The sequence below is a fragment of the Adiantum capillus-veneris genome, chromosome 4 (assembly GCF_014529385.1).
Source record: "Adiantum capillus-veneris isolate H3 chromosome 4, ASM1452938v2, whole genome shotgun sequence".
Taxonomy (NCBI): Eukaryota; Viridiplantae; Streptophyta; class Polypodiopsida; order Polypodiales; family Pteridaceae; genus Adiantum; species Adiantum capillus-veneris.
Window position 1 is genome coordinate 94,181,307 of NC_140934.1, and position 10,531 is coordinate 94,191,837.

A 10,531-nucleotide genomic window follows, 5' to 3' on the forward strand; every position below is an offset into this window, starting at 1 on the left:
CGAGCTCTTCGAGCTCGCCCAAAATATTTGTCGACCTGTGAACGCTTGCCAAAGCTCACTGAAATCGGAGAAAGTGAGCAGGCGTGTGCTAGAGCATCTGGCGACTAAGCCCGGGAGGACGTGACCTGCTCTGATACCAATTGTTGGAATTAGGGTTGCAGAGAAACACACACAGCTTGGAGAAGACGAAGGAATCTCAAGGAACACAATAGAGAGTGTGTTACTTAGTGTGCAATGGAAAGATAGATAGCCCTGAAGTGATGGGCGTATATACAATGCACGGGGGAAAAAACCTCCTAAAGAGGGAAAAACTGCCCCGGCGGTCCTAGTGTGTTCACACACATCACTACCACATGTATATGGTAACAATACAATGCCACGAAGGGGTTTCACTTGTGAATGCAATGAAGCAGACGACCCATCAAACAAACACTTCATGAGGGAGTTATGAGATTGACAATAAAAAAGAAAACAGTGCAAGAATAGTTGTAACGCTTATTATCCAAAAAGAACTCTCTTCGATTTTACAAAAACATGGCGTTTATACCTTAGCCAAAGGTTTTGGCTTAAAAAATGAGAAACTCTCTAATGGCATTGTAGCCTAAGATTTCAAATGATACAATCTAGAAGCATTTAGCCCTACTCTGTCTGGCTCATAATCACTTAACTGTTTACAAATTGAGCCGGAAAATCAAAGAATTACAAGGGCTTAAGGCTAAATATCTCCACATTGATTAAAAAAAAGAGCGATTATATCATAGGCTATATATATATAGACTTTGAGGTTAGCAGTGTGCTAACATTTCCCCCCCCTCCTAGACTAGGTCCTCTGTGAAACAACTTCAGGGTATCGGATATGGTGGTCCAATTTTTGATCTTTTGATTGCTTCTTCAAGGCTTCTAGAGTATCATAGTACTGAGGCGGTCCGGGGCGGGCAACAAGAAGAGCAACCTCTAGACACCCTTCAAGGCTCCCGTGCTGCTCAATGGGGCTGGGGCACAACACAACACAAACCAAAACAACAAACCCACAGCCAAATCCCAACTACACAAGGGGAACCACCTAGTTTAAGAGCGAACTAGGACGCAAAAGAGGAGAATCGTTAGAGCAACCCACAAACAAGCAAGGAATTTACACTAACCCTAACACCAATGGAACACTCTCACACACTAAAACACGAGAGAGAGAGAGAGAGAGAGAGATAGTGCTCGGGTTGCTTTGAAACGTATCGGCAATGATCAAGCAAACACAACTATATATTTAAGAAAGAGAGAGAAAGGGGGGAGGGGGTGCTTGTTGCATTAATACCTTCTTACAAATCTGTCATGACAAATCAAAGTGAAATTAGTATTTGTTCAACATAGCTTGCGTAAATTTCACCACAACACATCACAAGAAAAGCCACCCCAATCACTGTCTTAAGGCCAGGGGAGTCCTCTCCACCCTGTCGCCCTCTTACAGTATGTGGGATTTATGGCTAGATTGATGACAACACCAGAGACAAGCTATCAAGAACTTAACAAAAAACACCAAGACACTTACGCATCATTGTTGTCCATTACTTCACGTTGGAAGGGAGACAAAGTATCCAAGCTTAGTCCAAATCCACCCTCCTTGATTCAACAAATGTTGGGCTTACACTAGTAGGAGAAATGATAGATTTCCTACTCTCAATTGAATGATCACTCTCTCTCTTACAATGGCATAGAGTTCCCTTGCTAATCCCCTATTACAACACATGCACATGCATAAGACAATGAGCTTCCACTCAAGAGCTCCTTCTAGAGAGGTTGAGCTTGGCTTCTCAAGCTATAGCATAATGCTCTTGCTTATGGCTCTCCTTTTTGTGCTAGCTACACCCTCCTTTTATAGCAATTTTGAAGGCTAGGGTTACTCCTCTAACCATGGTTGGGTTAGATTTTCAGCAATTTATCTAATTTCTTTTGCTTGGAATTATCAAGAAGTTGGTGGGGAAAGAGAGAGGAGAGAAATGGAGGTGATAGGACTTTTCATAGTGGGTTAGTGTTAGTAGAGTTAGTATTAATTTACAAATGGAATTGGATATTTACAATGGGAGTATCCATGTAGGATACAAATAAGGAAGAAAAACTCTTAAGAGGTAAGAAAAGGTGGATTTCTTACAAGGTTGATGCTCCAAGTGTCTTGAGTAGGGCCAATTTTGACGCTTGTTGACGGTCCACTAGCTTTGACGGTACATTTTTTCTCCACTCTTGACCGTCCTTGAGAGACAAGGTAATTGAAGCTGAGTAATCAACCACCATGATGTTGTCTTTTAAGAGAAGAGGCTGAATTTTGTGGTTTTTTTTATAGATATGGGTAATTTGGAGGAGGAAAATTGAGACTAGGTGGTCAATTTTGGAATGGAATTGTGTGTGGGAGGTATGAGTTCACCATGGTTTCTCTTATTCTTCAAGGTTGAGGAGAAAGTGAGTAGGGTGCAGAGAGGAGTGGTGAGAGAGGTGGGGATGATGAGTGGAGAAGTGTGTGTGAAAGAGGAAAATGATAAAGTGGAAGAGAGAGTGTGGCTGCATAGCATGGGAAAACTGGGGTCCACTAATAAAATCATAGCTCACAGCTCGTAGCTCAAAAAAATATGAAAAAATTTGAGGTAAAAGTTCAGCCCACGAGCTACAACTTTTGTTGGTATCACCTTTTCAAATTCGGAGAGCAAGTGAACTTTAAAAATTCAGCAAAACCGACCGTTTTTTTTCCACTGCACAAGGTCCTTGTGGGGTCCTTCTTTGGATGATTCTTTTGAATACCTCCAAGAGTGAGCCCTCCATAGTGCATGTATGCATGCCACCTACCCTTGACCTTATTTGGTAGGTCTATAATTGAAGATATTGTTGAGATTATGATATAAGTGAATAGTACAACTAAGAAAATCAAATATTGAGGGGTCTAAAAAATATGTACATGTCAAATATAAATAATATAAGTGGAAAAAATATAAAGGGGTCAAAAGAAATCTCTCTCATTATGAGGCTACCATAAAGAGATAAATATTTTTGGTGTTCTAACTTTTTAGAAAAAAAACAAAATAGATGTAGGAAGGGAAAAATCACAATAGTAAAAAAATATACACATAAATAAAACTAGTTTTTTTGGATTTTTGTTGGGGTGGAGTTACACCAAATATAAGAGAAGCTTACATGAAAATATTTCTATATGGAATAAAGAGTATGAAAAATGGTAAGAAAAATTGTGGTAATGGTGAGGCAATGTACAGAGCATAAATAACACACACCTAGGTAGAAATATTTAAATAAATATCAAAATAATTATGAAAAAATCTTTTATTTAGGCCCTATATACAAAGAAATATTTACATACGTATGGGCCATAATATACTTATATTTTTTATTTTATTTTTATTTTTTTTGGCTCAACTAGCCCAATGCCTAGCTAATTGAGGGTTTTTTAAGAAGATATGGGAAAAGTCCCGTGACTCACGCACGCCTATGTACAGTGAAATGGTAGGGATAGCCACAGTGTTTGGGTGATTTTGGTAGGGTGAGGTAACTCACTGTGAAAATTACAAAGAGCCGAAAAATGGCTATCATTAGCCCTCCCCCTGGATGATGGTATATTCATGTACCATCATAGAGCATCTTTTCCAAAGAGAGTGCTTCAGAGTCCTTGACGAGATCTTTATTGTTTGGCCCCTCAGAATTTTGGCTAGAGTTACACTCATGCTTCATGTAACAATACTTACATGAGACAGTGGCCTTTTGACAGATCTTTGGTAGATCCTTTGGTAGAAGGCGACTCAAATAGTGCTTCAAGCGATACCCGTTTACTTTCCTAGAGTGCTCTTTAACATTCAATTCCATAAGCTGATAGTAACTTGAATTGAAAGCCTTCTTGACTATGTATGGCCCTTGCCATCTAGTTTCAAACTTGGCATCAAAACGATTATCGAGTCGATTGTCATACCTTAGCACAAGATCTCCTTCATTGATGCCTTTGTCCTTCAGTTTCTTGTCAAGCTTCTCCTTTGTCTATGTGGCTTTCCTCTTATAGCACTCGTATGCTGCTTCTCTTTTCCACTCAAGCTCAGCTAAGGTAAGAAGTCGATCCATCCATGCTTCTTGATCATCTTGTGCTGATTTGCCATGAAGTCGCATTGTTGGAATGTTTAGTTCGATAGGCTGCAAAGCCTCTTGACCATAGACCAAGTGAAATGGTGTGAACTCCGTGGCTTCCCTATATGTGGTTTGATATGCCCACAAGGCACCATCCAAGAAGTCATCCCATAATTTTGTCTTGTTTTGCACCATCTTTCTAATGATTCCTGCAACGACACCATTAGCTTTTTCTACCAAACCATTTGATTGGGGATAGTAGGGTGTACTGTGACGATGTAGAATGTGAAGTTCTTCACAGACTTCTGTGAGCAATCCCTTTCTAAACCCTGGACCATTATCAGAAACAATCTCCAAAGGTGTGCCAAATCTACAACAAATGTGAGTGTATACAAATTTGCTCACTGTCTTCTCATTTACCTTTGCCACACTTTGTGCTTCCACCCACCTAGTCATATAGTCTACAGCCACTAGAATGTAGAGTTTACCATTTTTTGTCCTAGGCAGAGGACCCATAGCATCAATGCCCCACTTTTCAAAGGGTCCATTTGCAAGCACGATTTGCCTTGGACCATAAATCAATCTTCTATTCCCATTTACCTGACAATTGTGACAACTTTTACACCAATGTTGGACATCCACATGTAGACTTGGCCAAACATACCCCGCAAGCAAAATCTTCTTCACAGTTAATTCTTGGGAAAAATGACCACCACATGCCTCTTCATGCAAACCTTTTAGAATGGCTGGAATTTCCGCGATAGTTGGTACTCTTCTGCACACTTTATCCTTCCCTCTTTGATAGAGGGAGCCTTCTAGGAAGAGATACATGCTTGCCTTCTTCATGAGTCTCCTCTTCTGAGCTTTTGTGAAGTCTGGTGGAAACTCACCCTCCAAAATGTAGCCAATGATGGGAGCCAATGACTCCAATCCCTGGTACCTCGAATGCTTCACAGCAGCCGCCACCATGATGACCTGCACTTCTTTATTTACACATGCAACGGCTTGTTGTGCAAGTAAATCGGCATCTACATTCTGTTTCCTAGGAATATGATATAGTTGCACTTCTTCAAATTGATTAAACAATCTACGAATGGCATGAACTTTTGTCCGTAAGCTTTCATTCTTGCATGCCCAAATGCCTAAAATCTGTTTAACAATGAGAAGTGCATCTCCCTTTACCATGAGGCGTTGTATCCCTTGGCCAATGCACATCTTCAAACCATGAAGTAGTGTGTCGTATTCTGCTTCATTGTTGCTAGTTGAACCTGGTAGATTGACCTTCTCTTTCATGACCACCTCTCCACTTGGGTTGAGCAACACTAGCCCTCCCCCTGCTTTTCCTGTGTCTCGACAAAAAGCTCCATCAAAGAACAAGGTAAAAGCATTAGGAATACTTTTTGGTGGTGGTAATGGTAGGGTCTTTACTTCAGGCACCTTAATCTTGTTTTCATGCACCCTATAAGTGAGAATCCCTGCCAATTGTGCACGCACACTATCTTCTACCTTGAAAAAGTATTGAAACTCTTGCAACTCCATAATCCACTTTGAGATCCTAGTACTAAGATTCATTTGAGATGACACCCAAGGGAACAAATTCTCTGCAGTGAGAATTACAAAAGGTTTTGGTAGCAGGTAGGATCTAAACTTTCTCACCACAAACATGAGAGAAAGCATCATGAGTTCTGCTTCTGTGTAGTCTCTCTCCAAAGCATTCATGACCCTACTAGCAAAGTAGATGGGTCGCATCCTTGTACTGTGGGGATCTTGTTGTAGCAACACAATGATAGCCGTTTTTCGGCTCTTTGTAATTGCCATAGTGAGTTATCTCACCCTATCAAATCACTCAAACACTGTGGTTACCCTCACCCTTTCACTGTATATAGGTGCGTGTGAGTTAGGGGACTTTTCCCATATCTCCTTACTGAAATAAAAAACCCTCAATTAGCTAGTCATTGGGCTAGTTGAGCCAAAAAATAATAATAATAATAAAAATATAAGTATATTATGGCCCATGCGTATGTAAATATTTCTTTGTATATAGGGCCTAAATAAAAGATTTTTTCATAATTATTTTGGTATTTATTTAAATATTTCTACCTAGGAGTGTGTTATTTATGCTCTGTACATTGCCTCACCATTACCACAATTTTTCTTACCATTTTTCATACTCTTTATTCCATATAGAAATAATTTCATGTAAGCTTCTCTTATATTTGGTGTAACTCCATCCCAACAAATATCCAAAAAAGACTAGTTCTATTTATGTGTATATTTTTTTCACTATTGTGATTTTTTCCTTCCTACATATATTCTCTATTACTCTCATAAATTAGACCACCAAAAATATTCATCTTTTCATGATAGCCTTATAATGAGAGAGATTTATTTTGACCCCTTTATATTTTTTCACTTATATTATTTATATTTGACATGTACATATTTTTTAGACCCCTCAATATTTGATTTTCTTAGTTGTACTATTCACATATATCATGATCTCAACAATATCTTCAATTATAGACCTACCAAATAAGGTCAAGGGTAGGTGGCACGCATACATGCACTATGGAGGGCTCACTCTTGAGGTATTCAAACGAATCATCCAAAGAAGGACCCCACAAGGACCTTTGCAGTGGAAAAAAACGGTCGATTTTGTTGAATTTTTAAAGTTCACTTGCTCTCCGAATTTGAAAAGGTGATACCAACAAAAGGTGTAGCTCGTAGGCTGAACTTTTGCCTCAAATTTTTTCATATTTTTTTGAGCTACGAGCTGTGAGCTATGATTTTTTTAGTGGACCCCAGTTTTCCCATGCTATGCAGCCACACTCTCTCTTCCACTTTATCATTTTCCTCTTTCACACACACTTCTCCACTCATCATCCCCATCTCTCTCACCACTCCTCTCTGCACCCTACTCACCTTCTCCTCAACCTTGAAAAAATAAGAGAAACCATGGTGAACTCATACCTCCCACACACAATTCCATTCCAAAATTGACCACCTAGTCTCATTTTTCCTCCTCCAATTTACCCATATCTATCAAAAAAACCACAAAATTCAGCCTCTTCTCTTAAAAGACAGCATCATGGTGGTTGATTACTCAGCTTCAATTACTTTGTCTCTCAAGGAAGGTCAAGAGTGGAGAAAAAATGTACCGTCAAAGCTAGTGGACCGTCAACAGGCGTCAAAATTGGCCCTACTCAAGACACTTGGAGCATCAACCTTGTAAGAAATCCACCTTTTCTTACCTCTTAAGAGTTTTTCTTCCTAATTTGTATCCTACATGGATACTCCCATTGTAAATATCCAATTCCATTTGTAAATTAATACTAACTCTACTAACACTAACCCACTATGAAAAGTCCTATCACCTCCATTTCTCTCCTCTCTCTTTCCCCACCAACTTCTTGATAATTCCAAGCAAAAGAAATTAGATAAATTGCTGAAAATCTAACCCAACCATGGTTAGAGGAGTAACCCTAGCCTTCAAAATTGCTATAAAAGGAGGGTGTAGCTAGCACAAAAGGGGGAGCCATAAGCAAGAGCACTATGCTATAGCTTGAGAAGCCAAGTTCAACCTCTCTAGAAGGAGCTCTTGAGTGGAAGATCATTGTCTTATGCATGTGTTGTAATAGGGGATTAGCAAGGGAACTCTATGCCATTGTAAGAGAGAGAGTGATCATTCAATTGAGAGTAGGAAATCTATCATTTCTCCTACTAGTGTAAGCCCAACATTTGCTGAATCAAGGAGGGTGGATTTGGACTAAGCTTGGATACTTTGTCTCCCTTCCAACGTGAAGTAATGGACAACAATGATGCGTAAGTGTCTTGGTGTTTTTTGTTAAGTTCTTGATAGCTTGTCTCTAGTGTTGTCGTCAATCTAGCCATAAATCCCACATACTGTAAGAGGGCGACAGGGTGGAGAGGACTCCCCTGGCCTTAAGACAGTGATTGGGGTGGCTTTTCTTGTGATGCGTTGTGGTGAAATTTACGCAAGCTATGTTGAACAAATACTAATCTCACTTTGATTTGTCATGACAGATTTGTAAGAAGGTATTAATGCAACAAGCACCCCCTCCCCCTTTCTCTCTCTTTCTTAAATATATAGTTGTGTTTGCTTGATCATTGCCGATACGTTTCAAAGCAGCCCGAGCACTATCTCTCTCTCTCTCTCTCTCTCTCTCTCTCTCTCTCTCTCTCTCTCTCTCTCTCTCTCTCTCTCTCTCTCTCTACGCGTCCTAGTTCGCATCCAAAACTAGGTGGTGCCCCAAATTTGTGTAGGGTTAGGTTGCGGGTTTGTGTGTGTGTTTGTTGTTTTTTCCAACCCCAACCCAATTGAGCAGCACGGGAGCCTTGAAGGGTGTCTAGAGGTTGCTCTTCTTGTTGCCCGCCCCGGACCGCCTCAAATTGGTGCCCCCACTGAGGACAGGCTTGTGTATGTTTTGTGAAGGCTCAACCTTTAGCATAATCCAGTAGCTTGCATGAATCACGAGAATTTGTATGATCCCTTCATTCCCATTGCAAGGCAAAAGGTACACATAATTGTTAGTACTAAGTTGCAATTTCAGTGAGTAATTCGTAGAATTTTAGGTCCTCTTAGGTTAGCCGAGATAAACACTTCGGTAAATCCTTTCATTTTTCCTCTCATTAGGTACGATATTAGCTTGGACGTCTATATTTTGGTGTTATTTTAAGCATTAGGACATGCATAGGCCATGGATAATGGCCCAGGAATAGAGGTTTTTCCCTTTCATTTTACTCCACACATTAGAATAAACGTTGCAATTAGTAGAAAGATCCATTTTCAACAACGAATGGTGTTCATGTTTGGTGCCCAAAGAGCAGGAGAAATTCTTGCATCACCAAACCCTGTCATTCTACCTCTCATCAACTACCACACTTCTTTTGATGTACATGTGTTCATTTTATTTTAAAATGAAGTGCAGCCCGGCAAAATAGTGTATATGTTTGTTTTTTCTTTGTTACAAGAAACAAAAAAACGATCATTTGTTCTAACTGGGAATGTGTGTGCAGTGAAAGTTCAATCCTTAGAGATCTAGCTCTATTACCAATTGAGTTGCAGGAGCAAGTAGTAAGGCGTCTCCCTCATAACAAGAGGGTGGTGAAGTTAAGACGGAAGGTCCTACGCGTGGATTCCATTTTCCTCTTGTTGTTGGGCACTAAGGAAGACCGCGCATTCATCCAACTAGTGTGTGCCCTAAGATTGGTAAATAGAGTGAAATTTGGCGTTTGGCGAGTGCATTTCACCATTGAGGAAGACTCTTCAGGAAACTTGCGGCCAGAGTTCATGCTTCATAGACTCACATTTGGTGAATTTTTCCCTCATTTGCGTCTTATTAATAGTCTTCCTTTCGCTTTCAACAAAGGAGATAGGGAGCTATTCAGAGCTTGTCTTAATAAAGAGAGCATAGAGAAGATTGCAAATTTGTATAAATTCTCATCCTTCTCTACTTTCTATGACACTTTGTTCATAGAGACATTGTAAATCTCTTTATGCTTTTGAATGATTTAACCATAATCCTAAGGAGTTTTTGTCCAGGAATTTTGTAGCACAAGTGGAGTCTTTAAATCTTGCAAACTTGATTGGACTTGATGAGGATGTTCTTTATGAAATTGTGAGAAGGTTGCCTCACTCCGACTGTGTGGAACTCGAAGGAAAGGAGCTCCTAGTCAATTGCTACTTTCTCACGGCCTTCGACGAGCATGAAGATCTAGTTTTTATACAAACCGCTTGTGCGTTGGGAATTGTAGAGCAAGTGCAATTTATCACTTGGGACGTGGTTGCTCTTTTGGATCCAGAAAATGAAGTTCTAGAGATTTCTGTTTATCGCCTTAGCTTTGAAGAATTTCAACCCTTCTTAGAGCTCATCAATAGTCTACCTTTTTGTTTTGATCAAACAAATCGAGACCTTATTGAAGCTTGGATAGCTGAAGAAGAAAACCTAGAGTGGTATTTTCTCACTTCTTCATTTGCAGGCGAGTGGTTCTAAATCTCTATTGTATCCCTTATTGTAACTCGTGTTGTAATCTTTCATAATAATGGAGAGCCAACGCCAAATGTCTGGATATCCTCTTTTCTTTGGAGAGCCTGGAGAGGATGCAGAATTATTTTTAGCAAATTTCAAGATGTCTTGCCGTATCAAGAGGATAGTAACCGATCAAGAACGTGTAGAAATGTTTGAGGTGGTCCTTAGGAAAGATGCTAGTACTTGGTTTGACTCTTTGCCTGAGGAAGTTAAGGGGAATTATACAGAAGTTTTGAATCGTTTTAAGAGATACTTCTTTGATCCCCAAAACACTCAAAAACTATGGCAAGACATTGTTTCTCATAAGTAAAAAGACTTAGATGACTACTACTTGTACAAGCAAGAGTTTCTACGTCTTTGGGCTCTATGGATAC